Source organism: Halichoerus grypus, chromosome 1, assembly GCF_964656455.1.
Source record: "Halichoerus grypus chromosome 1, mHalGry1.hap1.1, whole genome shotgun sequence".
Classification (NCBI taxonomy): domain Eukaryota; kingdom Metazoa; phylum Chordata; class Mammalia; order Carnivora; family Phocidae; genus Halichoerus; species Halichoerus grypus.
In genome coordinates this window covers 80993483-81019800 of record NC_135712.1, presented here as the reverse complement: position 1 = coordinate 81019800, position 26318 = coordinate 80993483, and the positions used below count along the sequence as shown (strand labels likewise).

Here is a 26318-nt window from a genome sequence, read left to right as displayed (position 1 = left end):
TTGTACCCAACACCGCTTTACCAACAGGAGAGACGGCCCCGTGGTTTGACCGCAGCCTGCACAGGCTTGCACAGAAACAGCTCTCAGATGGTCTTGCCATTGTCTGTGTGGCTGCTCGGAGACGTTCCTGTCAGCTCTTCGAGAAAACACTCACCACCCCGCTGCCAAGAGCGTGGTGAGCTGACAGCTTCAGCTGTAGCCTCCTTCAGAACCAATCTCAGTCTTCAGCTGAGGCCGCATCCTTTTCAGGTGGCGTTACAAGGCCGGCCATTTTGGCACAAGGCCGGCCTTCTCTAGTGGGCGTCTGGGCTCCGGAGCTCCCTGCTGGGCAGGCTGAGACCAGAGCGGGTCTGCCTTGTAGCCGGTGAGTTCTCCCCGCCCTCTCCGGCGTCTGCTGCCTTCTCACAAGTCCTGCCCCGATGAGACACTGGCACTCCTACCTCCACCTCAGTAGGTAAATAAAGATGGAGTTTGGGGACCAATCACCCCATCACCCAGCTGGCAATTGGGGCCACATCCCAGGAGTTAGGTGAGTATGGACAGCCCGGAATGAGCTGGTGGTGACTTGGGGGAACGTGGGTGGAGAAGAATTATCCTCTTATTGGGAAGATTGGCACTGGGAAGGTATGCAGAGGAGAATCATATATATGTAACTGATAAATATATGTTATATGTAACGTATTTATAAGTGTATACACACATGTGGGTAAGTGGAAATGGATAGTTGCACTGGTGATCTATAGGTACATAATGAAAATCTGAGAACAATTAACAAAAATTGAAAACTAAGTGGAAAACTAACTAACTAAGAGCCAGAGGGTTTCTTTGGCACCTTACAGAGAAGCCTTCATCTTGCACGGTTGGTGAAGAAAAAAGAGCTGAAAATGAAGCCCAGGATTTAATAGGCAGAGGGGCTGAGCACCAAAGATGGTTGAATGCTCAGCCAATGCGGGTTGGTAGGACCCTGACATGTGGGATAGGGACTTCCGGGTGGATATTCTGCAAGATTCTGAATCCCTGAAATTCTCTGGCCCTCAGAGCCTGCAGAGGTGGCTCACCAGCTACATCAAGAGTGTGAGCCCCCAGCCCCATGTGGGTAGACAATACCGAGGTCTTCCCCCTCACACAAGGCAACAGGGGTCCCTAACTCTTTTCCGCCTCTAACTCCTTTCCTGGCTGCCAGCTGACAGCCAGAGTTAAGTCGCTGCATAATTTGGCTGGGGACATGCTGGCCCGATGGAGGAGGAAGGGGACTAGAGCCCAGAGGAGTTGGGAGATCTGGTTCACATTCACCAGCAGGGGCTAGGGGTGCTGGTGGGCCTGGATTCGTGGAGAGTTGCAGGACTGGGTGAGGGAGCTACATGACACAGGACTTCACACCCTGGCAAGGGCCCCAGGAGAAGGGGTAAGCTCATTGCTAGGATGGCTTCTCGAAGCCAGGCAAAGGCCATAGCTCAGGCTGAGGGAGGTTGAAATGTCTGAATTGCCAGGAAAGATGGTAGAGGAAGGGGCTGAAAGGCTCAGGGAAATGAGCAGGCACTCGGAATGGATATAGTACGTTAGGCAAGAAGACAGTGTTCTCAGGGGAGACTGAAGAACACACCACTCACCAAGGCCATGACTAAGTTGCTCACTGGTGTCCCTCCCCTGCAGGCCAGGACGGATGCCCAAAGAGACGGGCACAGAACCTGGTTCGCTGAAGCTATGGCTGTGACATGGAAAGTTCAGTGTGACCATCATGGAGGCCTGATCTTTAGAGACGTATAAGAGGGTCAATAGAACAGTGTTCTTAGTGGAAAAGAGATGGGCACCCAAAAGAGTACTGTGTATATATATATGCATATGTCATCAAAGGAGACTAAAAATGAATGAGTGGGAGGCTAACGGTGGTCACCCCAATACAAAGTCATGATGTCTTGCCTGGTTACTGGACCCAAGCCTGTTTTCAGACCCAGAACCTGTTGACTGAAGAGGTGGCTGGAACACCGGGGAGAACCCCACAATACCATGGCAAGTGTGCCCTTTCACCGTTCCCGGTCCTTCCCCAAAGGGACCTACATTTACTCCCTGGGGAAAGGATAATATTCAGACATTTCAAAGTCTGTTGGACCCAGGGTCTGAGTTAATGTTGATCCAGAGACTTGAAATGTTATCATGGCCCCCTGTTAGCATAAGAGCACATGGAATCCTCGCCAAAGACCCAACTTACAGTGGGTTTATTGTGTCCATAGACCCATCTGGTGATCTATGTAATTGAGATTGACATACTTGGCAGTTGGAGTAACCTCCGCACTGGAACCTTGGCCTGTGGCGTAAGAGCTATCAGAATGGTGAAGGTCAAATGCAAGTCTCTGAAACTGCCCCCTGCCCTTCAGCCAGAATAGTCAAAAACAACGTCTGTCACATCCTGAGGGGAAAGGCAGAAATTAGTGCCATGCTTAGAAATCGGAAGGATGCAGAGAAGGTGGTCCCTGTCCTAGTTCTACTTAAATCAGCAGTCAGGTCTCTACAGAAATGAGATGGTTTCTGGAGAATGTATACAGCCTACAGCAAACTCAGGCAAATGGTAACCCCAGTCACGGCTTTCCTGCCAGAGGTGGTGTATTTGCTGGAGCAGATTCACAAGGTCTTGGGTACAAGGGATGCGGCCACCGATTGGGAAATAGATTTTTAGCTATCTCTATCGGAAAAGAGGGTCAGCAGCAATTGGCATTCACGTGGAATGGAAAGCAATATTCATTTATAGTTTGTCCCGTCTTAATGCAGTCTGAAGAGATCTGGACTGTCTAGATATTTAACAAAACAGCATACTGATTCCCAACATTTATGACATTATGCTGATCAAGCCAGATGAGCAGGAGATGACTAGAGCTCTTGGTGAGATACATGTGACCCACGGGGGGATAGAATAAAGTCTCCGGAGATTTAGGGTCCTGCCACATCAGTAAAACCGTTAGAGGTCCAGTGGTCAGTGGTGTGCCCAGAGAGTTCCTCCAAAGTAGAAGACAAATGATTGCATCTTGTACCACATACAAAGAAAAAAGCACAATGCCTAGTGGGTTTCTTTGGGTTCTGGAGGCAACATATTCCATTCCTGGCATGTACTATTCTAGCCCATATACCAGGCCATACGAAAGGATGCCAGTTTCGAGTGGGCCCCAGAGCAGGCAACAGCCCTGGAGCAGGTGCAGGCTGCGGCGCAAGCGCCCCGCCCCTCGGGCCACGTGACCTGGCAGATCCAATGATGTTGGACGTAGGGGTGGTGGGAAGAGATGCCGTAGGAAGTTTTTGCAAACCCCAGTGGGAGAATATAGCAACTCTGGGCTCTAGGATTCTGGAGCAAGGCCGTGCCGTCTGCAGCGGAAAACAACTCTTGAGGTGCTACTGAGCCCCGATGATGTGGGCAGCTGGGGCTCTCAGATCACCACCCTCTTTGCAGTTAGCAGCACATCTTTTCTTGAAGGAGGATCTGATTAGTACATCTTGTTACCAGGGGCTCAGAGTCCTCAGCAACCAGGACGTGGGTCTCACTACAGGGGGACCACTGGGGCAGCAGAGGGTGAGGGGCTTTAGAATGAATAGCAGAGGTGCAAGACCATGGGTACCCACCGTGGCCCCAAGATCCACTGTGGCGAATGGGGTCTCTATGGCACCCCCAACTTCCCTCTTATAGTTTTCCCTAAGGAAGAGGGCCTGCAGGGCCCAAGGGGAGCTGCTCCCCACATGTGTGTGGAGAGCGGGTCCACGCAGCAGCACTGCACACTTCGGGAGACACAGAGCCGCGCTGCTCGCTCCCCCTGCAAGAAGCCGCGAGCGGCGAGGTGAGCGGACGGCCTCAGCATCGGGGTTCGCGTCAAGGTCCGCTTCGGCTTTTGAGCTGAGGTCATGCTCTTCTTGGGGTGGCCTCAGCCAATGACTGAGCATGATGATAGAATAGGCCCTGGCTGTTTCTACCCAGTGAGGGACGCTCCTAATAGGAAACCTTGGACATCTTTTCCCAGCGGTCCCGTGGGGTGGCAAAAAGTTTGTCAGGTCGGCATTGTGCTGGCTGTCGATCCCCAAACCATTTTCCTCCCCTTTCTTTCATGACATTACTTGCTGATGAACCTTGTGCTCTCCCAACTCTCAGAGACCTCCACTGGCCCAGTCGGCCTGGCACGTCCCCTCTGATCTCTGAGGGCGCTTGTCTTTACAGTAGGTGTTTTGTACTTGATTGTGGTCTGACCGACTGACTAGCGGAAGGCCCAGCTTGGCTGTCAGCACGGTGCTCTGTGCCTCTGGCAGGGGCTCTAGGATTCTTGCCTGCGTTCTCGGAGAGTATGTGGCCTGTGGGCCACTGGGAGGGAGGAGGGGGACAGAGTTCAACAGGAGAAGCTCAGGCACCAGCAGCCGGCGGTATGTTTATGAGTTTGCGGTTCTCAGGGACAGCTTCAGGCCGGAGGACTTGGGCCGCCAGGTGGGACCTCTGCAGTGTGGACCCCATCTGGGCCTGGCTCCCTTCCCACCAGACCCTCCCCTGCCTCTCTGAGGGCCAGATGAAGGAGGAGAGACTTTCGGATTAGGTGCCAGGGGCTGGGGTTGGAAGAGGCCGCGAGAGCCCCAGCACCTTCCAAACAGGAGCTGCCTTCCAGAGAGCAGCTGGTGCCACCGAGACACAGGAAGCAGGGGACAGCATTGCAGAGTGACGGGGCAACCCCCTGCAGTCTGGCTGATGAGAATCCGGGGTGGCCACAGTTGTTGAAACTGTCTCTGCACACTGACTTGACCATTAAAACTGAAAGCACTGGGGCAGGGAGGGGTCATTTTATCAGTGTTCTTTTTTTTTTTTTTTTAAGATTTTATTTATTTATTTGACAGAGAGAGAGACAGCGAGAGCAGGAACACAAGCAGGGCGAGAGGGAGAGGGAGAAGCAGGCTTCCCGCTGAGCAGGGAGCCCAATGCGGGCCTCGATCCCAGGACCCTGGGATCATGACCTGAGCTGAAGTCAGATGCTTAACGACTGAGTCACCCAGGCGCCCCATTATCAGAGTTCTTTAAAAAAAAATTGACGTACAACGTATTAGTTTCAGGTGTATAACAATGATTCAGTATTTATATATAGTGTGAAACGATCACCACCATAAGTCTAGTTAACATCTGTCACCACACATAGTTACAGGTTTTTTTGCTTGTGTTGGAAACTTTTAAGATCTACTCTCTTAGCAATTTTCAAGTGTGCATATTCAGTATTATTAACCATAGTCACCCTGCTTTGCATTACATCCCTGGGACTTATTTAATTTGTATCAGAGGTCTTTATGGTCACAGAGCAGGGCTCCAGAGGGAGGACAGATCAAGGAATTAAACCACCTCCCTCTGCCTCTCTAGGCGAGGCACAGATGTACCATGAGATCCCTAAGGGACCCTGCTGATAACCACACCCCAGCTGCTCTTTGTAATTATTGTCATTTGTTCTATTAGAGGGAATCATGTGAAACTGCCATTTTTGTAGGTCAGGAAACAGTGAAATACTGGTAATTTTATTTGGATTGACTTAATATAGAGAGCTGAGTTTAGGTTGGGGTGTATGTATTCCCAGACTAGGGTAGCTATTTACGGACCTTCCCACAGCTAGTATTCCCCGAGCGCCCCCAACAGGCCAGGCCTAGAACAGAAGTCTTACCACGCTTTCTCTAATTCTATTCTTAGCGCATCCCAAAGAGTAAGTAAAATTATTATCCCTCTTTTTCAGATGAAGAAAGAGAGGCACAGTCAAGTATCGTGCCTAGGGACAGACTTAAATCTGTCTGACTTACAAACCCATGTTCTTTTTTTATTTTAAAGATTTTATTTATTTGAGAGAGAGAGCACAGAGGGAGAGTGAGAGGGAGAAGCCGACTCCCTGCTGAGCAGAGAGCCCGACATGTGGCTCGATCCCAGGACCTTGAGATCGCGACCTGAGCCAAAGGCAGGCGCTTAGCTGATTGAGCCACCCAGGCGCCCCTAAATCCATGTTCTTGACCGACTCCTGCACTGACTGCCCTCCCCCCACCACCCAAAGTCCTCTGTGTGGCTTCCAGGGAGTGAAGTGGGGTTGGAGACTGGACATTTGAGTTAAAGGACTTCAGAGAGCTCTGGACCGAGTGGTCCCTATGTGATCATCAGGGTCAGAGAGAGACTTTGTGTGGCCTAAGTTGATACAGCTTATGACTCTTTTTAGGAAAAATAATGCCCCAAACCCCTTACTTTTACAGATTTTGTATAAACATATGTCCATATGAACGTTTGCTAGGGCCTCTGCCCTGGCCTCAGAAGGGACTTGTGCAAGGGGATGGGGGCTGAAGCTTAAGCTTCATTATCCGGGTTCTGGTGCCCTAAGGGGCGGGGCAGGAAGCAGCTGTCTTCACAGAGCAGGCTCAGTGGGGTGCTCTGGTCTGGCACTGCCAGGAGAGTCCAGCACATTGGCAGGGTTTACCCAAGACCCAGGGAGATTGTAAACACACAGACTCCAGGTGGCCTGTGCCTTTTCCAGAGGCCAGACTCTGAGAAGAGTGTCCAGGGTCTGCGGGGGTGGAGGGGCTGTGTGTGTGTGTGTGTGCGTGTGGAAAACCTTACACACCCTTGTCGGCATTTCCTTGGCAGAGAGCACTGCGGCTTCCACTTCTGGCCACTAGGGGGAGCTGCTAATCCGGCAACTATGAAGAGCCTCGTGCTCCCAGTGCCCCTCCGTGGCACCCACGGCCCCTGGACCACTCCCCGCTGTTATCCTCAGGCCCAGTTCTGCGGATGAGGCCTTGCCTGCATCCTTGGCCTCCCCTTTCAAGGAACAACCCACAAGGGTGAGGGTACAGCCGTTGGAGGGAACCTATAGATTTTACCTGGATTATACTGAGGAGGAAGTTTGTCTTCCTTTGGAAGCCACTGATCCTTTAGAAAACTCCATAGGTAAAAACTAGCTAAATGTTTAAACTAGAAAATTTAATTCACGTTTAACTCAAGTTTAAGAATAGAGAGCATTGAACGATTGTGTAGGTACATCTGGATTCTGTGCTATGATTTGGAGAGTTAGACCGCCAGGCTCCCAGGAGGGCCTCAGCCCTGCATGTGGTCTCTCTGCTCGACTCTCTCCCCAGGACTGGGCTTTGTTCATTTGATAAGCCCTGACCTCGCACACCCTTTCCCGGATGCACAAGTGAACAGAGAAAGAAGGAGACAGAAAATGGGAGGGACGGAAAGGATGAGCCCAAGACTGACTGTGGCTTATTCCATAGAACTTTGTCTACTCTCTGCAGGACTTTAAAAATAAAGAAGAGAGGGGATATAAAGGTGGATAAGTTGGTATTCCTGCTCTCAGGTAACTCACTTTCTTGTGAAAAAGAAAGACATGCCGGTAACTGTGGTATGGGGCAAAGTATAAGGGCCTTCCTGCGGGAAGCCAGCCTCTAGCTGCCGAGGCCTCCCGCTGCGAGGTGCGCTCTTCAGGGGCATTTATATCTCAAATGCCTATTTAATACCATTTAATTTGTGTTGGATATTGTGTGATGATTTTCATCTGTTCTTTGTTGTTTTGGAGGGGCTAAATTTATCAGCTGAATATGCAAGGATCTTCCTTTTCCTTTTCTTCTCAAAGTGGCTTGGGTAGAGATGCTACCTGTCACTTGTCTATTTAAAAGTGTGTTCAATTTTCCTGGCCTGTCAAAAACAGGTGAAGAGCTTGGGTGGCTTTCTAAGATTTTTAGTTCCAGAGTGCCCTCTTGTATTGATAAGTGAAGTGAGATTTCCTTAACAGATGGTCATTTGTGAGGGAGAGGTTTGTGTGTCTCCTGATTCTGATTCCATAGGACTCTTACTTTCCACCATTTTCCTCCTTTCTTTTCTTCACTTCCCAGTGTCCAAGTAATGCCTCCCCTTCATTTTTTCTTAAAAAGATTAATTTATTTATTAGGGAGAGAGAATGCATGAGTGGGGTGGGGGTGGGGATGGGCAGAGGGAGAGATTGAGGAGAAGCAGACTCCCTGCCGAGGGCAGAGCCCAGTGATACGGGCTGGATCTCAGGACCCTGAGATGACCACCTGAGCCAAAACCAAGAGTTGGACGCTTAACTGACTGAGCCACCCAGGTGCCCCAATGCCTCCTCTTTAAGTTGCCGTCGCCTCCCTGGAAGTAGAGCCCTTCCAAGACTGTTACTTCCGGTCCTGTGCACTTCTGAGCCTTGGCGAGACTCCTCAGTAGCCTGTGCTCTGGCCAGCCAGGTCGTAGACCTGTCCTCGGTATTGCTCCACTTGAGATGAGACCCTCTCCTTCGGGAAGCAGTGACTTTTATTCATGTTCTTCCATGTCCAGGACCCCACTGCCCATTTCCTTCTGCCGTAGTCTTCACCTGGCTTGTTGCTGGAGCCAGCTTTGCTGCCGTCATGTGTTTCATTTTCTCTTCCGTGTAAATTAAAGTTTGTCGAATCTCTGCCTTGCAGTTATGGCCTAGATGTGGCTTATATGTGATTTGAGTTGCTCTCCCTGTTAATTTGTAGGGATTTGGGAGGGTGTGTGAAGAGATTTGGGTGTAGGAAACCATCATTATCTCATGGGAACTCAGAGTCATTTAAAAAATATCCAGGTTTTATTCATTTGGAAGAGTTCCTCAAATTTCTAGTGATGCCTGATTGACTGCTCCTGCTTAAGGGGGTGGCCCAAAAAAGGTTATAGGGAGCTCTGTGTGTATCCTGATTGTGCGGGAGCCGGCAGGGCTGCTGAGGGGCCCTCTAATGCATTAACGTGCAATGAGCTCCTGTGGGCCGACTCATTTCTCCTGGGAAGGAACTTCTCTTCTCTTCCTTGAAGGGCAGATGTGTGTTTTTGACCACAAGGGAACTGGAGGAAGGGGGGGAGTGGGGGATCATTTATGTTCCACACAGATGTTCCTTAGCCCCGTACCATCCTTGTCCTCCATTGTGCTCCTGTACCTGATTTGTGAGCGAACCGCGCTTCTCTGATATTCTGCAGGGCTAAACAGCTCTTTTCGGTATTTTTCCTCTGTGCCAGTATTCTAGTCTGTATCTTCCTTCACCCAGCTGCTTGAATTATCAACTCCTTCTGCTTCCCACGTTCCGGAATTTTGTCAAAATCTCCCGTCTGTTGACCAGCCATCTCATTCTCTTGTGGTTAGCTGTGGGTTTATCAGCTTTTTAATCCTTCACTTTTTAATTTCCTCGAGGATGTGCGAGGGAATGGAAATAAACAGAGATATTTAATCTGCCGCCTTCCATTAGAAATCTCTGCTTTTAGAGTTTTGAGGGTTTAAAAGAAAAGCAGGCCCATTACAAAGGCGAAGAAGATGGTTCTGTGGTTATAGGAGCCACCAGAAGCTGGATGTGGTCCTGACCATCACTCCTGGGAAGGAGGGCAGTCGGTATGGTTGTGCCTGGGAACGGAAAGAGCTCAGGGCTCACAGCAGAACCCATGGTGGCTGGCACAGAAGCCCCTGCCCCTGCATCGGACGTTTCACGTTCTATGCACGGCTGGAAAATGGCTTTAACTTAACAAAAAATGTACTTTTGTGTTATATCGAGCATCTTTCCCCTGTCATTAGATAATTGTGTGCTATCTGGTGTTTAAAGTTACTTCTACCCTGTCCTGAAAACTACTTCACTTAACCAGTCCCTTACGTCAGAGTTGCCCACTAGACTGGACTTGCTGTGATATCAGACCAAGCCTGAGCTCCCTGCACCCTCATTCCCCTCAGAACCACATCAGCACCCCCCCCCCCGCCCCTCCGGTGTGTGTGATTCTGGCTTCTTCCATTTCCTCATGGACTACCTGCTCAAGCCCCAGCATGCTTTGCTCATGAGCTTACAGAATTACCAAGAAAAGGAGGCCCAAGCACACTGAGAAAACACCCAGGCAGAGGCATGGCTGGGATCCCAGCACAGAGCCCCGTTCCCCGCAGTTAGTCTTGGCTGAGCTGCGCACTTTCCCCCCAGGGTTTGGCTTGAATGTTAGGCCAGGGGAGTGAGACCTCCTGGATCCCTCTTTTGAGCTGAAAGAACCCGTGTCTTAGGCCTTTCTCTGAAATCAAGGTCAAAGCTTTCCGGTGACCCTGCCGTGCACGGACGATGCATCAGTTCCACATTGGTCCAGAGTCACCCTGGAATCTGGACTTTTGATTGAGGAAAACACACTTGACGTGGTCCCACAAATCCTTCCTTTGGGCACCAGGTCAGTGTGTCCTGGTCTCACAGATACTACATGATTCGTGGAGCCCACCGTGTGACCTTGGCAGGTCATCTTCTCTCTCTGAGCCCAGAGGGGGTAACAGTACCCTACTGTACCTCACTGGCTGTGGGACTTCAATGCAGTAATAAATGTGAAGTTCTTGGTACATCATTTGACTCAAACATCCCTTTCCCCACTGACCTAGTGAAACTGTGCTCCTTAGGGTTAATGAGGTTGAAACTAGCAGAAAATTTAAAGCTTGGTCTTCAGAGAACGGTTTCCCCCAATCAGCTATTGTGTCTTTTTAGACTCCCACTAACAAACACACTGGCTGTTTCTGCAGAAACCTGGACTCAAGGCCAACTGATATGTTTCCAGCCCAGGAACAAGCAAGGCCCTACATTCTTTACCCAGGATAAGCCCAAGACCCATCCAGTTTATCCTGGCTCTTAGAGCATGCCCATAGCCCCTTTCCCTTGACCTAAAATGACCTCCTGACATCAGGGGCTGAATTTTGCCTTGGTCTGGTGTTAAGTCTCCACCCCAAAGTGAATACAGGATGTATGTTACTTGTATGTTTGCTCAATGCTCCATCTTTCCTCATGAATACTGGTAAGTTTCCCTGCCTTTTTCATCAATATGTATATAATCTCAACTCCTATGATTATAAAAAACTTGTTCTCTCCCCCTTTGGGGAGGCGGATCTGAGGCTCATCTTCCTGTCTCTTCATTTGGCTGCCTTTCTAATAAACCCTTTCCTTGCTGCAAACTTGATGTTTCAGTGATTGACTTTGCTGTGCGCCAAGCAGATGGACTTGTGTTCAGTTATGCTAGTGGTCTCCCTGGCTTTGGCCTACCTTGCCCCTGGCCTATCTCTATCTGGCTCTTGGGGCACATCTGAAGCATGCTCTTTAGCTGAATGCAAGGCCACATCTTCTTTACATGAAGCTAAAATTCTTGCCTACTTGTCTTATCAGGTGTCCACGTGGGCTCCTGGGCATACACCATATTCCTGGGGCTTCCCTACTTTTGTTTACGTCAGTCTTCCTTCCCCTTCATCCAAATAGCAGAAAATTATTTCCCCCGTTGCTAAATTTGGTCAGTGTAAGGAAATGATATGCAATTAAAAAAGCCAGGATTTGAATCCCAATTCTGCCATTTATTAGTTATGTCACCTTTCAGAAGTTACTTACTATTTCTACACCTTAGTTTCCCCATCTATAAAATATGATGATAAGAATAATACATACCGGGCACCTGGGTGGCTCAGTGGTTGGGCGACTGCCTTTGGCTCAGGTCATGATCCTGGAGTCTCGGGATCGAGTCCCACATCGGGCTCCCTGCTCGGGAAGGAGTCTGCTTCTCCCTCTGACCCTCTCCCCTCTCATGCTCTCTCTCACTCTCTCTCTCAAATAAATAAATAAAATCTTTAAAAAAAAAGAATAATACATACCTCACAAGGTTTTGAGGATAAAATCAACATAGGTGATATTTTATAAGTGGTAATGTATTGGCAATTGTTGTTATAAGTAAATACATACTCCTTGGTGGATTTCTGGGTGGTCCTGTTTTCTGCAAACACCTCAAGCACACAGCTCCCTTGTGGTAGCACCCAACTGATTGAAACATCCTGAGACCGATAAATGTTCAAGACCCATCCACTTTATTCATCCAATGGATAAATATTAACTTAAGTCTACCATGTTTCAGGCCCTGTTATAGGCACTAAGAATGCATCAACAAAGAAAACAAAATCCATGCTCATATGGAGCTTATATTCTAGTGAGAGTAACAGACAATGAACATAATAAATAAATCACATAATACTTTAGAAGCTGATAAATATGAAAAACAGAGGATGGTAGGGGAGACTGGGAATGTCGGGGGGTGTTGCAACTTTAACTAGGGTGGTCAGGGGAGGCCTCACTGAGATGGTGACTTTAGAGCCAAGACTTGAAGGAGATGAGAGGGTGAGCCTTGAGGTCATCTGGCGAAGATACTGCTATGAAAAAGCCATGAGGTCATGGGCAGGTCTGGAGTGTTTGAGAAACAGGGAAGAGGCCAAAGTGGCTGAAACAAAGTAAGCAAGAGTGGGGAGTAGCAGGAGATAGGGTCAGAAGATGAAGAGCCTAGTAAGCCACCAAAATGACTTTGGTTTTGTTGTTTTGTTGTTAACTGTTTATTTGTCAAGACGAACTATTCCTTAGCCTACATGTGATACAATTCAGGAACATAGGTCACTGACAAACTTCCATAGAACTCAATCCAAAGAAATTCTTTATATTTCAAATCACTTCACGCTCTGAAAGATACCAGCCTTTGTCATCTCAAAATTCTTTCAAGGACTTATAATTTCTGTAGAAATCTGCGTATGTCTTCTTTCTTGGTTCTGTGACAGCAAATTTGAGGAGTGCTATAACCCTAGGAATAGAACAAATGTTCCAACAATACAAAGTCACAGACACCTGGCTAGAAGTCTCCACATCTGAGGTTTTACCATGGAAGCCATAGTAGCTATTCTCCTTAACACCTGCCTTTGGTTTTTACTCTGAGTGATTTGAGGAACCACTAGAAGATTTTGAGCAGAGGAGTGATTTTATTTGACTTGTGTTTTGGTTGATGGGCGTGGGGGACAAAGGTGAAAGCAGAGAGACCAATTAGGAGGTTGTTGTATTAATCTAGGTGAGAAATGATAGTGGTTTGTATCAGGGTGGTACTAGTTTTGGTGATAAGATTCTGAGCATATTCTGAATATAGAGCAAAAGCATGGATTGGATTTGGATGTAAAAGAAAAAGAAGCTTCAAGGTCCAGGGTTTTTGGTATGAGCAATGGAAAAATAGAATCACTGTTACATGAAGACTGCAGGTTGAGCAGAACTGGGGGAGGGGTAAAATCAAGAACTCTCTTTTGGAGGGTTGAATATACAAATTTGGAATTCAAGGAAGAGTTCAAGACTAGAGATATACGTTTGGGAATTTTTAGCATATTTAAAGTCTTAACACGATCATGACACTGGATGAAATTGCCAAAGGAGTTGGTATAGACAAATAAATGAAGACGTCCCCTGGAGTACTGCAATGTGAAGAGGAAGATGAAGAACCAGGAAGGAGGCTGAGAAGGAACAGTCAGTGAGGAAGGGGAAACCCCTGAGTGTGGTGTCTTGGTAGAGAATGTTTTCAGGAGGAAGGGGTGATCAACTGTGCCAGATGCTGTTGATAGGTCAAGTCAAATGAGGACTGAGGACTGATCATTGGATTTTGCAATATGGAAGTCACTGGTGACCTTGTTCAGAGACATTTTAGTAGTGAGCTGGGGACGAAAGCCTGACTGCAGTGGATTCAACAGAGAACTGGAGAAGGATGGGAGACAAAAAGTACAAGTAATGCTTCAAATGGCTTTTCTATGAAGGGGAACAGGGTAATGAGATGGTAGTTGGAGGGGTCAAGAAAGAGTTTTCCTTTGAAGATGGGAGAAATAATAATATGGTTATATGCTTATGGGAAGGACTCAGTAGAGAGAGAAAATCTGATATGTGAGAGAGAGAAGGTCAAATTACTGGAGAGAGGTCCTTGAGTAGGTGAGAGGTTGGCTTTAGACAGGACCACTGATGGCTTATCCATAGTCAAAGGAGGTAATGCAGAATATGCTGGCACAGATGCGGTAATGGGATGATGTGTCTCTCTTGACAGATTTGATTTCCTCAGTGAAGTAGGAAGCAAGATCACCAGTGAGAGTGAAGATAAGATAAGGTATTGAAGATCTGAGGGGAAAATAGGTGGCAAATCATCATTTAGGATTATAGGAGAGTGAAAGAAAGGGTTAGGATGGGGGCGCCTGGGTGGCTCAGTTGGTTAAGCGACTGCCTTCGGCTCAGGTCATGATCCTGGAGTCCCAGGATCGAGTCCCACATTGGGTTCCCTGCTCGGCAGGCAGCCTGCTTCTCCCTCTGACCCTCCCCCCTCTCATGCTCTCTCTCTCATTTGCTCTCTCAAATAAATAAATAAAATCTTTAAAAAAAAAAAAGAAAGGGTTAAGATGTATAGAATGATTGCCTGGTTACAGTAGAGATGTGATTGAGGTTTATAGTTACAGATTTAGAGTGAAAATAGTCAGAAGTTTTGTGTCTTTTTCTCCAGCCACATTCAGGTGGATGAGGGCACATGTAGAGCAGGTGGAAGGCTGGATTTAACCTGGTTTGTAGTTTTTCCAAAAAAGTGAAGTGAAAGAGGGGCAAAGGAATTAAGATTGTGATAAGTAGAACAATTATAATAATTGGATGAGGACTTTAAATTTGACAAGGAGGGACGAGGGGACATCTGGGGATCAAGGGACTGGGAAAGGCAATAGGATCAATGGATCTGAGGTCCTTGTGGGGCAAAGCACTGCTGCAGTTTGGGTAATGAGGGAGAGAGATAGAAAGATGGAAGATGAAGGCAGAAACTGGGATGCATGACTGGCATTGTGGCTTTAGTTATTGGCAAGTGCAAATCTATAGAATGGTCAAGAAATACATGGTAGAAGAAGGGTGGAGAACAAAATCAGGCACTGGGAAGTTGCTTGGAAACTCTTGTTCAGGATCCCAAGGTGTGTGTGTGTGTGTGTGTGTGTGTGTGTGTTGAACCTTGCTTTTCTTATCACTATAGTAAAAATATAAAATAAATATATATAATTTACAACTCTCATATAGCAAAAAAAAAAAAAAATAGTTATTCTCTTGCAAGAACTCCTTGAGTTTGAAATATTGATTGGTTTTCTGTGTGCAAGTGCCCAGACAGCTTTGGGAATGTGGTTCTGAAATACGGTTGTAGAGATGGATATCTGGGGAATATCTTAATTAAAAAGAAAAGATGAAGCAATGTGAGTAGACAAGATTGTCTTGATAGAGTATGTACAGCAAGAAGGTTGGACTTGGAGAGAACCCATATTTACAGGGCAGGAGGAACCAGAAGAGCTAATGAGAGGAGAGGGCAGAAACGTAGGAGAAGGGTCAGGAAGACACAGGAAGAAATGAGTTTTCAGAGTACAGGAGTAGTTAAGAGTGACAAGCAGTGCAGACAGCTCAGTAGGATCAAGACAAACAAGAAGCTCTAGAGTGGCAACTTAGAGTCATTGCTGATCTTGGAACAGTCTCCATTGAGGGACAGGGACTGGAGCTAGGCTGGGATGAGCTAAGGGTGGTTGCTGAGGATGCAGAGACAAGTCAAATGAACCATTGTCTGGCAGTCTGGGGGAAAGAGAAAAGGAATGAGAATGAGGGAAATCCAGACAAGGAGAAAGAATCTGAAAATGAAGAGAGGAAGGAGAGCAGGGATATTTGAAGCAAGTTCTGAAAAAGTGAGTCTGAGACACCGGGGGAGGGGGAGGTTATGGCGTTGGCGGGGGGAGGGGGGCAGTGAACGGAAGCAAGAAGAAACAGCTCTTTCTGAGACAAAAAAGAAAGCAAAGACGGTGAGTCAAGAAAGAGAAGTGTTTTGACAGGGAAGGGAGGCAAGTTAGGATGCTCATATTGATGGTGTTTATGGCCAAATTTATAGTTTACCTATGGCCACGGTAGGTTTGTGAGTAGCAGCCTTACCCTCTGGTTTTGCCCACCCTCCCTCAGCCTTACCCAAGCTTCTTGTGTTTTCCTCCTTTAATGGCTCCTCCTTTCCTTCCTGTCCACTAAATGTGGTCACATTCCAGCCATCTGACTCTTAGAATTCCCCACTTCTCTCTCCACTGTGCTGGTCATGGCCAAGGGAATGTCCTCTTCTCTTAGGACAAAGGTAATTTTACTACCCATTTCTTTAAGTGTCGGAACTCTTATTATTTTTATCTCTTCAGATGGAGCACCTGTCAAATGTTCCCATGCTTCCCTGCTGAGACTGCTAGCTGGCCACGAAAACCTGCTCCCTCCTTCCATAAGGGACAGGACTGGACCTGTAGCTGCCCAGTGACGTCCTTGGTGCAAGCTCCTTTGCAGTTATTAGGTGTGGCCATGCATCTTATCTTGGTTTCCTGCACAGCAGAGATTGAGATAAAGGCTTGCTTGTGGGCAGTTTATTGGGAGTGTGATCTCAGGGAGCAAGAGTGAAGAGTAAGGAAATGAAGCAGGAAGGAAGGATGTGGCTGTGAGCTGCCCATTGCTATACATGACTGGTGCTCAACCTAGAACACTTTCTTTCTTTTTTTTTTTTTTTTTTTAAAGATTTTATTTATTTGACAGAGAGAGACACAGCAAGAGAGGGAACACAAGCAGGGGGAGTGGGAGAGGGAGAAGCAGGCTCCCCGCTGAGCAGGGAGCCCGATGTGGGACTCAATCCCAGAACCCTGGGATCATGACCTGAGCCGAAGGCAGATGCTTAACGACTGAGCCACCCAGGCGCCCTAGAACACTTTCTGATAAGCCTCATAAATGCATCTCAGGGCTGTCTGCTTGGGGGTTGAAAGGGGAAGAATTTATCTTTGGCTTCCATCCTCCACTGATCTAAGCCCTAGACTCTAAGAATAGCTCCATAAGCCTTAAATTCCGCTGTATTTTGGGCTGTACATATATAGGTGCCAAAAGCATCGAGGACAGAACTAGTTGTACGTGGCACTGGGCCCAAGGCAAGGCACTGTCAGGTTGCACAAAGAACTGGTTGAGGTCTGTGCAAAACCGCTTGTCAAAGCAGTGGCTGGAGTGAGAGGTGTGACCAAGAGGATTTGAAGTGGTGCACAAGAGAGCTCCTTGTATCACTCAGATCTGCTCTCGCCTTCCATCAAGTCCAGTCCAGCACAGCGGCCCCATGAAGAAGGTGGTCAGCTACACTCTCTGCAAGAACGTACCACAAGAACGTCAGCGGAGCAAGCTATGGTCCCCACCGGGGCAGCCGGTCCCAAAGCTGACGTTGGCATTTATAGTTTCCTTCCCCCGTCACCAGCACAGATTCCTCTGTCCATCAGCTAGCACTTTGATAGGTGTGGGTTGGCTGCCCGGTGGGGGAGGCTTAGTCCTTCACCCCAAGGGATCTGAGCCTTAGCAACCTTGCCCTTGTTGAGCTGCACTTGCAATCCTTGCCTGCTCACCATCACGGGGCAAAGAACCTTTGAGTTTCCGTCGGTAGTCCTTCCTGCTCCCATCAGATAGCAACCCTAGCTCTTCGTGGCAATCGGAGTCAGCTGTCTCCCCTGCCAGTAATCTGCTTGTTGATCCACTGGCATAGGATTCTGGAGGGTCCAGGTAGTAGGTGTCACTTCAAGTTCACGAGACCCGTCAGGAGTTTTCTCCCCTCCCCCATATAGAGCCAGGCTTCCAACACAACAGATGTAAGGCTGTAGGTGCAGGAAGCACAAAGTCTGGGACAGGTTGTGGGAGGAGTCAATCCTACTTCTACCTCTTGGTTCCTGGACCCATGTCGAACAGCTAATGAGGAAACAACACTAGCTATCACCCATTGGCCAGGGCCTCTCCATCACCTCGGAGGACGCACCTCAACCCCACAGGGTGTTGTCTTCAAGCTGGTGCCAGAAGCAAGGTTTTCACAGGCCGGTCCCATGTTCTCTGAGGCTGTTTGGTCAGCAGATGCTCCGATCCTATGTCCATTTCACGCTTCCTTTGCCCTAATTTGGGTTCCTGTTATGCAGTAAGTGTGTGTGATACATTGCACTAATAGATAAGGAATTTTGTGAGCCTGAAGATGGTGGGCCTAGTGGGAGAACTACAGAGAAGGTATGGTGCCCTTTAGGTGGCCGTGGACAGTCAGGTAGAAATCAGTATGACTGTTATGTGGCCCCTGGAGTCTTGGCCCGAATTCTCACACGTTGTCATAAATTTGCGTGAAGGGCCTTCCCTTTAGCACCTCAGAGAAGATGGCGCACAGGAGACTTATGTCTTGGGTCTCAGGTTCACTCAACTGAGCAGGGCTACCGTGTCCGGCCGCACAGGCTGTACACTGCACAACACCAGGGACTATGGGCTCTATGGCGCCACCTGCAGTTGTGTAGAGCGCACCTCCTACAAACAAGCATCACATTTCAGCACCGTGGAACAGGGTCACAAATTTGATGCTAAGTGAACCCTTACGATCAGCTGAGTCTGAGGATGTAGATAGAGTGTGGGTCTTAAAATCTGTCCGTGCCTTGAATCTCCCAGAGGTCCTGCTGCCTCCGCAAGCCCCCAGGCCTTCTCGCATTCCTCCACCCCTTTCCTCCTTCCCTGTAGCGGGAGAGGTGGCGATGAATGCAGAGACCTCAGGCAACAGGACAGTTGTTTTTATGAGCCACTTCAATAGGCAATGATCCTGGGCTGGTAGGTGTTGAAAGTAAAGCTGTTTTTATGGTTTTAGGGACAACAAATAGCTCCAGGACTTTGAGCAGCCCCTTTCCACCGAGGAGCTTACAGTGCTTTCACTTTCTTCTCATAACATCTCTGCGAAGTTAGGAGAGGATAGTGGACACATTCCCCATTTTACCCAAGGAGAAACTGAGGCCGGAGAGGAAAAATGACTTCTCAGTGTTATGGACTAAATGTTTGTGTCCCCCTCTAAAATTTGTGTGTGGAAATCCTAAGCCCCAGGGTGATGGTATTAGGAGGTGGGGCCTTTGGGAGGCGATTCGTCGGGAGGGGAGGCCTCATGAATGGGATCAGTGCCTTTATAAGAGGAGACACAGAGAGATGATCTCTTTCTCTGCCATGTGAGGACACAAAGCAGGAAGAGGGCGCTCACCAAGAACCTGACCCTGCTGGTACCGTGATCACGGACTTCCAGCCCCCAGAACTGTGAGAAATAGTTGTTTGCCATTCCAGCCACCTGGTCTAAGGTATTTTGTTATAGCAGCCTAAACAGACTGAGACGCCAAGATCACACAGCATTTGACAGCAGGGCCCTTTACCTCCGTGCATCGCTACTCAGACAATTGCTACTTCTGTTTGCCAACCCCAAGCCCCACAAGGGAAATATGAATCAGTCAGGGTCCAGGCAGAAGATGGTCTGCCGTGACTTGAACAGGGAAATTTCACTATGAAGAATTATTGGCTAACAGGGAATTGGGATAAAGGAAGGCTGGCTAGTAATTGGTGGAGAAAACTCAAACGAACACGGGGCTAGCAGATACAGGGAGCAGCCGCTACCTCCAGAGCTGGGGCAGAGCAGATCTGCAAGAGGGCCCCCCTCTGCAGGGCTGAGACCCAGACCTCATGGGGAGAGGCGCAGCCAGGATTCGCTGGAGGAGGTCAGCTCCGAGGGCTGTGCCGGCGGGACTCACTGAGAAACAGTTCCCTGGGGTGTGGGGCTGGGGTGGGCTGGAGCTCCCCATGCAGAGGTCTGGCTGCTGGCTCCTGCAAAAGCCGTGCGTGCAGGTGGATGAGGTGCTGCCGAAGTCTCAGGCTGCCGGAGGCTGCCTCAGGGAGAACACTGGAACCCGGAAGGCTGGCCCCTTCCTCCTCCAGCCTCCTTCCAGTGCCTACTACTGCGAGAGCTTAGCATCTGGCAGCTGGCAACGGAGAACTATTTTAGGGTCCAATTCCATTATCACAGAGCAATCGACTTGGAGCTGAGAGGGAATACCTTGATAACCGGCACATGGAACACAGAACCTGGGGTCCCTCAATTCAGAGTATCTTAATTCTGTTTGGTAGCTCTCAGCTCCAAACCACACTTCCAGAAAGGACAATTTCCAGGCACTGGAAGGAGAAAAAGGAACATAGGAATCCAGGAAGACAGATCAGCAGGGTGAGGAGCATACCCAACCAGGGAATACTCTTGGGGAAGGGAGGAACCCAAGATAAATGTTTTTGTACTTTTAACTGAGGTATAATTTACATGCAATTAAGTGTTCTAATCTTAAGGGTACTGCTTGACAGATTTTTACATAGGTATAGACCCATGTGGCCATCCCCCAGATCAAGAGAGAACATCTCCGGCACTCCAGAGGAATCTCTCAATCCCCTCCCAGTCAACACAGAAATCTCTACTGTTGTGACTCCTATCCTTATAGATTGGTTCTGCGTTTTTGAACTTCATATACATAGAGTTATATAGTATCTGCTCTTCGGCGTCTGCTTCCTTCTAACATTGTCTCTGTGAGATTCATCCATGTTGTGGTGAATAGTAAAACCAGAACAATGTTAAAGCAAAAAAAGAAACAGAAAGGAAAATCAGGCGTGCCTGGGTGGCTCAGTTGGTTGAGTGTCTGACTCTTGATTTCGGCTCTGGTCGTGATCTCAGGGTGGTGAGATTGAGCCCCATGTGGGGCTCTGTGCTGACTGTGGAGCCCGCTTAAGATTCCCTCTTCCTCTCCCTCTGTTTCTACCTCCCTCCCTCTTAAAGAAAAGAGAAGAAAAGAGAAGAAAAGACCAGCCATGATACTCACTAGGCTGTTTCCGGTGAAGATGTGTGTGGCTACGGGCATATCTGCTCTCTGTGATGTGGATTTGTGAATAATTTCCAGATCATCAGGCGACCATCACTGAACTGGCTGTGTGATGCTCCACTGTGTGGGCCCGGCAAGCTCAGGTGAAAAGCTTGCTGAGAGGGACCATCCAGTGGGTGGGGCAGGCAGGCCTTGAGCCATCGGTGTCCCTGCTGAGGCTTTAGAGTCTGGAATTGGCAAAGTCAGCATGAGAAGCAGGATTTCAGGGAGCAGGTCCAGCCTTTCAATGGCCAGGGCTTCCCTAGACGAAAGTGAAGTGGGGTCCACAGTGGGCTAGACTTGGGGCATCCTGGAGGGGCTATGAGGCAGAGCCTAGCCCCCCAGGTAAGGCCCTGGGGGTAAATGATCGTGACTCAGAGGTCAACAGGTGATAGACTCTTAGAAAAGTCACTTTAGTGGCACAACCTGCCAGAAGGAGGCAGGGAAGGGGGTGGACCGGGACTAAGGAGCTGGTCCTTTGTGCTCCTGTCTGGGGTTCAGCACATTAGGGCTGCAGCAGGGCTCAATAGAGATGCAGGGAACTTTGGTTGCAAGAAAGGCATTTATTGGAAGGAAGCTGGCAGATCTCACGAAGCCTAAAGATAGGAAGTGTAGGAGAGCTCGCGAAGGTTTGGGGACGAGGGGCGGGGCCAAGTTTCTCTCCTTGCCTGCTTCCTCTCTCTGGCTCTGCAAGTTCTCTCCTGTTTGCTTCTCTCTGCCGGCCTCTGCACTCCCTTCCTTGAGCTTTCTCTACCACATGCCCAGGAAGAGGTGGCTCTTTCAGCCTCATTCTCTGAGACCTCTAGGTAAAGGGCCTTTGGAGTCTGTCTCAAGGGAGGGGAACCACTTGGTAACATCTGCCCCTCCCCACCCCAAACTTTGGATCTTCTAGGGTCCAGGCAGCCAGGATGAGGGGCCACTTGGTGCAGTCATGGACTCTGGGGTTGTGGGGGACGGGATCTCTAAGAAGAGAGCCCGGTCAGGAGAAGTGATGGGTGATTTTAGTGCCCAGGACAAAAAGAGCAGATAAGGTCTGGCATTCAGAAAATCGTCCTCTGGGGTCCCCATCCAGAACAACCTTTGCAGGTGGCTGCACCCTAACAGGAGTCTGAGGGCTTAATGGGGCCCTGGAACGGGATGATAGTAGCTGTGGGGAAAGAACCAGGCACTGCGAAATCTTATAGATGGGAACTGGGTGGCAGGAAAACTTGAACCTACTGAGGTTCCACTACTGGGGAAGGGGTATCAGGCAAAGAGACAGGAAAGCCTCAAGGGACCCAAATAGTCTGCCAGGGACGGGGGGGGGGGCAGAGGCTTTGGAGCCATAAGGAGCAAGATCGAATTCTCAGCTCTGTCATTTCTTAAGCTCTGTGGAACATTCAGCAAGTCAGTCATTTGGACACCAGTTTGCTCATCTGTAAATTGAGATAACACTTACCCTACAGGGTGGGTGCTAAACTTAAAGATGACAGTTGGATGGGTCACGGGGCTGTACAAGCTAGCCATTGTCATTGTTTTTAGCGCACGTGCATGTACACACACACACACACACACATTAAAAACAGAAGAGAGAAGGTGAGTGCCCGCGAGGGTTTCCCAATTTCATGGAAGGTGCTGTTGTAGGCTTTAGACAGTGCAGCCTTGGTCCTGGGCCTCTGGGGCCTTTCAAGGGCCTTATGATAGTCTCTCTTGGTTCATCTCCCCCTCCGATCCCCCCCCCTTCATTTTCCCCTTCCTTCTCCTAATGTCCTCCATGCTATTCCTTATGTTCCACAAATAAGTGAAACCATATGATAATTGACTTTCTCTGCTTGACTTATTTCACTTAGCATAATCTCCTCCAGTCCCATCCATGTTGATGTAAAAGTTGGGTATTCATCATTTCTGATGGCTGAGTAATATTCCATTGTATATATGGACCACATCTTCTTTATCCATTCATCTGTTGAAGGGCATCTCGGCTCTTTCCACAGTTTGGGGATGGGTTAGCCTGGTGATGGGTATTAAGGAGGGTGCGTATTGCATGGAGCACTGGGTGTTATACGCAAACAATGAATCGTGGAACACTACACCAAAAACTAATGATGTACTGTATGGTGATTAACATAAAAAAAAAAGGCCTTATTATAATGTCTGAGACTTCACATTAACGGATTGGCTCAAAATACAAAACAAAAACTCCACAACTAAAATTGACAAAGGTTAAATCATCTGCAGCTAAACTAACTCGTAAGTAATAATTCTTCTTCTTTTTTAAAAGATTTTTATTTGGGCGCCTGGGTGGCTCAGTTGGTTAAGCGACTGCCTTCAGCTCAGGTCATCATCCCAGGGTCCTGGGATCGAGCCCTGCATCGGGCTCCCTGCTCAGCGGGAAGCCTGTTCTCCCTCTCCCTCTGCCCCTGCTTGTGTTCCCTCTCTCGCTGTCTCTTTCTGTGTCAAATAAATAAATAAAATCTTTAAAAAAAAAAAAAGATTTTTATTTATTTGAGAGAGAGAGCTTGTGCGAGAGAGCATGGGCGGGGGAGGAGCAGAGGGAGAAGCAGCTCCCCGCTGAGCAGGGAGATCAATGTGGGGCTCCATCCCAGGACTCCCAGATCTGGGCCTGAGCAGACACTTAACTATTTAACTGATTGAGCCCCCCAGGCGCCCCCAGTGATAGTTATTCTTAAATGTAAACTACAAGAGCTAGGTAGGCCACAATATCTTGGCGTCCGAGTGCCTAGCTTTGTAATTTGGCTCCACCACTTACTAGCTGTGTAGTTTTGGGCAAGTCACTGAACCTCTCTGTTCCTCATCTGTAAAAGAGAAATAATAATGCCTATTTTAGAGGGTTGTTAGTAAACACTTAGAATGATGCCTGGCACATAGCAGGTCTGGCTATTGGTATTAACTGTAGGATGAGTGTGCATTTTAATATGCTTGGTATAAGTAAGCTAGGGCCTCCAAACTAAGGGCCTGAGCCTCTTAAAGCTCTTAAAACAGCCCTGATCATGTTTATATGATTATATGTTTACATAAATCATGTGTAACTTAGATTGTAAACCACAGATGTGTGATTTTTATCTTAATAAAAATTAGTGGTTCTCTGCAGGACAATACGGCTCCCAGGGGTATTTTGAAAATTTTTATTTGTTTTTGGTCATAATGAATAGGAGTTACTGCTAGCCTTTAGTGGGGTCAGATTAGCATGGCAAAGATTTCTCCTGTGTCCCTCAGGACTTTCACATGTAAGTGAAAACCCTGTTTATAATGATCCAATTCTAGAATCTAACAGAACCTGGAATTATGTAGATGAAACACTTGCTTATAATTATCTGAGCCCAGAATGAATTCCGTTTTACAAATGAACACAAAGTGTTTGTTTTTGTCTTTTGTTTTTGTTTTGGCTTTTTTTTTTAAAGCAAGGTTTAATAAGTACCAAATTTCCTAGGAAGAAACAACTGCATTCGTCGAGGGAAGGCTGTACTGTGTTGTGTTGAAAACTTTACTGAGTTCACCATTTTGAAAAGTCATTGACAGCGATCCTCCTTTGTTACTGGAACCACCAAATCTGCGTGTTAGCTGTCCTCTTTATGGTGATTCCCCACTTACATAGTAATACGCTGACTTAGCCTGCGTGACAAAATGTCAGCTCTGAAGGAAAACAGTCAACAACATTCCGTCGAATACTGAAAATCTGGTTTTATATCCGCCTGCATGCGAACTGTTGCCAACATGTCAGTTCTGCAGTTCTTTTTAAGTCAACAGTGACCTTTCAAGATACAGTGAAGGTGTTACAAAGAAATGCATTTATCGGGGTGCCTGGGTGGCTTAGTAGTTAAGCGTCTGCCTTCGGCTCAGGTCATGATCCCGGGGTCCTGGGATTGAGCCCCACATCGAGCCCCACATCGGGCTCCCTGCTCCGTGGGAAGCCTGCTTCTCCCTCTCCCACTCCCCCTGCTTGTGCTCCCCCTGCTTGTGCTCCCTCTCTCGCTGTGTCTCTCTGTGTCAAATAAATAAAATCTTTAAAAAAAAAAAAAGAAATGCATTTATCATGCTGGCGGGATATCATTCATCTGAGATTTAAAGAAAAAGTTTGAAATCTAGAATTTTCACGGGATGTTAAAAAAACATCTTTCAGTAGAAGGTAAAGTTGTTGCTGTTCTCTTTCAGAATAATATAAATGCTTGCAAAATAGAATAGGCAGCCCATAGTAGAAGAAACTCAAGCTACCAGCAAACGATAGGTTACTAGAATAACAACAGGAAAAAGTCCTGTTGACATGATTTTTTATTCCACTAATTCTGATGATCCTGTTCTAAGAAAAATCGATGAGATGGTGAAAGCTGTTGACGATCATCTATGTAACAAGATCAGGCAAGCTCATTTTTTGTTACTGGCGGACAAGAGCCCCAGTAGAATAAGGAAGCTCTCTGCTCACATGGAGAAGGTTAAGGAATGAAAACAGCCACAGTGGAAATTTATTTTCGAAGTTACTGACAATGGCTACAAAGGCGTTGACAGTGTTCGAAACCCTTAAAAATAATTCCGTAGAAAAACAATTCCCCTTTCCAATGTCATTGCATGTACCACAGATTGAGCCTCGGCTACAATTTGTTGGCAATGGGTTTGTAGGCCTTTAAAAAAAAATTAGCACCAGATGTTTAGCACAATGCAAAGAAAAATATTTTGTGAAAATTGTGTATTAGTTTCTTAACTTTGGATTCCTTGCTGTTTTCCAGGATCTTCACTGTTCCTCTGAAACAGTCCCAAGAGGTCCACCTTTGAGGGCCTAATTTCTCAAAGATGTTTTGTATTCTTTTCCAATCCAGCCTCTATTCTCCACCACCTGATGACACAAAATAACCCCAGGCCACAATGAAATAAATGGGGTACAAAACTCAACCATATAAAACGTAGGGTTTCATCTTTGTGATGTCAACAAAGAAACTATTTTCCAGGAGGTCTGTACTATCCCCCCAAAAAGGCACAGAGGTAATTATACGAAAGTGTGTTGTACACAGCTCTCCATATATCCACCCGAGCGAGTCCCAATTCAGTGATGTTCAACTTGTCCTCTCTAGCCCCCAGCCCCTCCCAGTACTGGCTCGCACCGCCCTGCCACAGCCTTGCCTGGGACTTTCCCGCAAACATGACCACACGCATTCAATCAAGCCCAGTCCTTGCAGTCACAGAGACTCAAGCAAGTACACATCCTCTCTCTCCATCTGTTTTTTTAGCGTGTGTGTGCGTGCATGCTCAGACTGAAAAGATGACAGTGCTTTTAGAGCACCATGAACCATGCACGTCTCAAACATTATCTCTAATCTTAACACCCAGCCTGTAGGGTAAGTGTTAATATCTTTTTAGTCGGCCTCAGGTTGAGACTGAGGTTTGGGAACCAGTGCTGGTCAGGGGCCCGGAGCAAGTCCCATTATATTAAAAGATGCATGATCTTAGGGCTTATTGTATATGCTCATCAAGGTGTTAAGTACTAGAAGGCATGCCTTGAATGAATATTGAAATTTCAAGACAAATGATATGATCTCTGAGATACTACCTTGTTCCACATCACATAGAAAGAATTTTTTCATCACTGCTCATTTAAATAAAGTCAACACTATTATGACACTATTGTTCTTCCTTTTATTATCATTGTTGTCAGCCTGTAATTTACTTAACATGTTATTCCTGTTTCCATTAAGGTTAATCCCTTCTTTCTGTTATCATAGACACATGAATATGGCATGCTATTATTTATCTTTTTAAAAAAGATTT

At 47.6% G+C, this 26318-nt stretch overlaps 1 long non-coding RNA gene across 1 annotated transcript; it reads left to right on the top strand.

The window, feature by feature from the left end:
• The first annotated feature begins 311 nt into the window (after positions 1–311).
• Positions 312–25347, top strand: LOC144379881 (uncharacterized). The gene is made up of 3 exons (XR_013443363.1): positions 312–529; positions 24582–24687; positions 25283–25347. It is a non-coding gene; the product is annotated as an uncharacterized LOC144379881 (long non-coding RNA).
• The last annotated feature ends 971 nt before the right edge of the window (positions 25348–26318 follow it).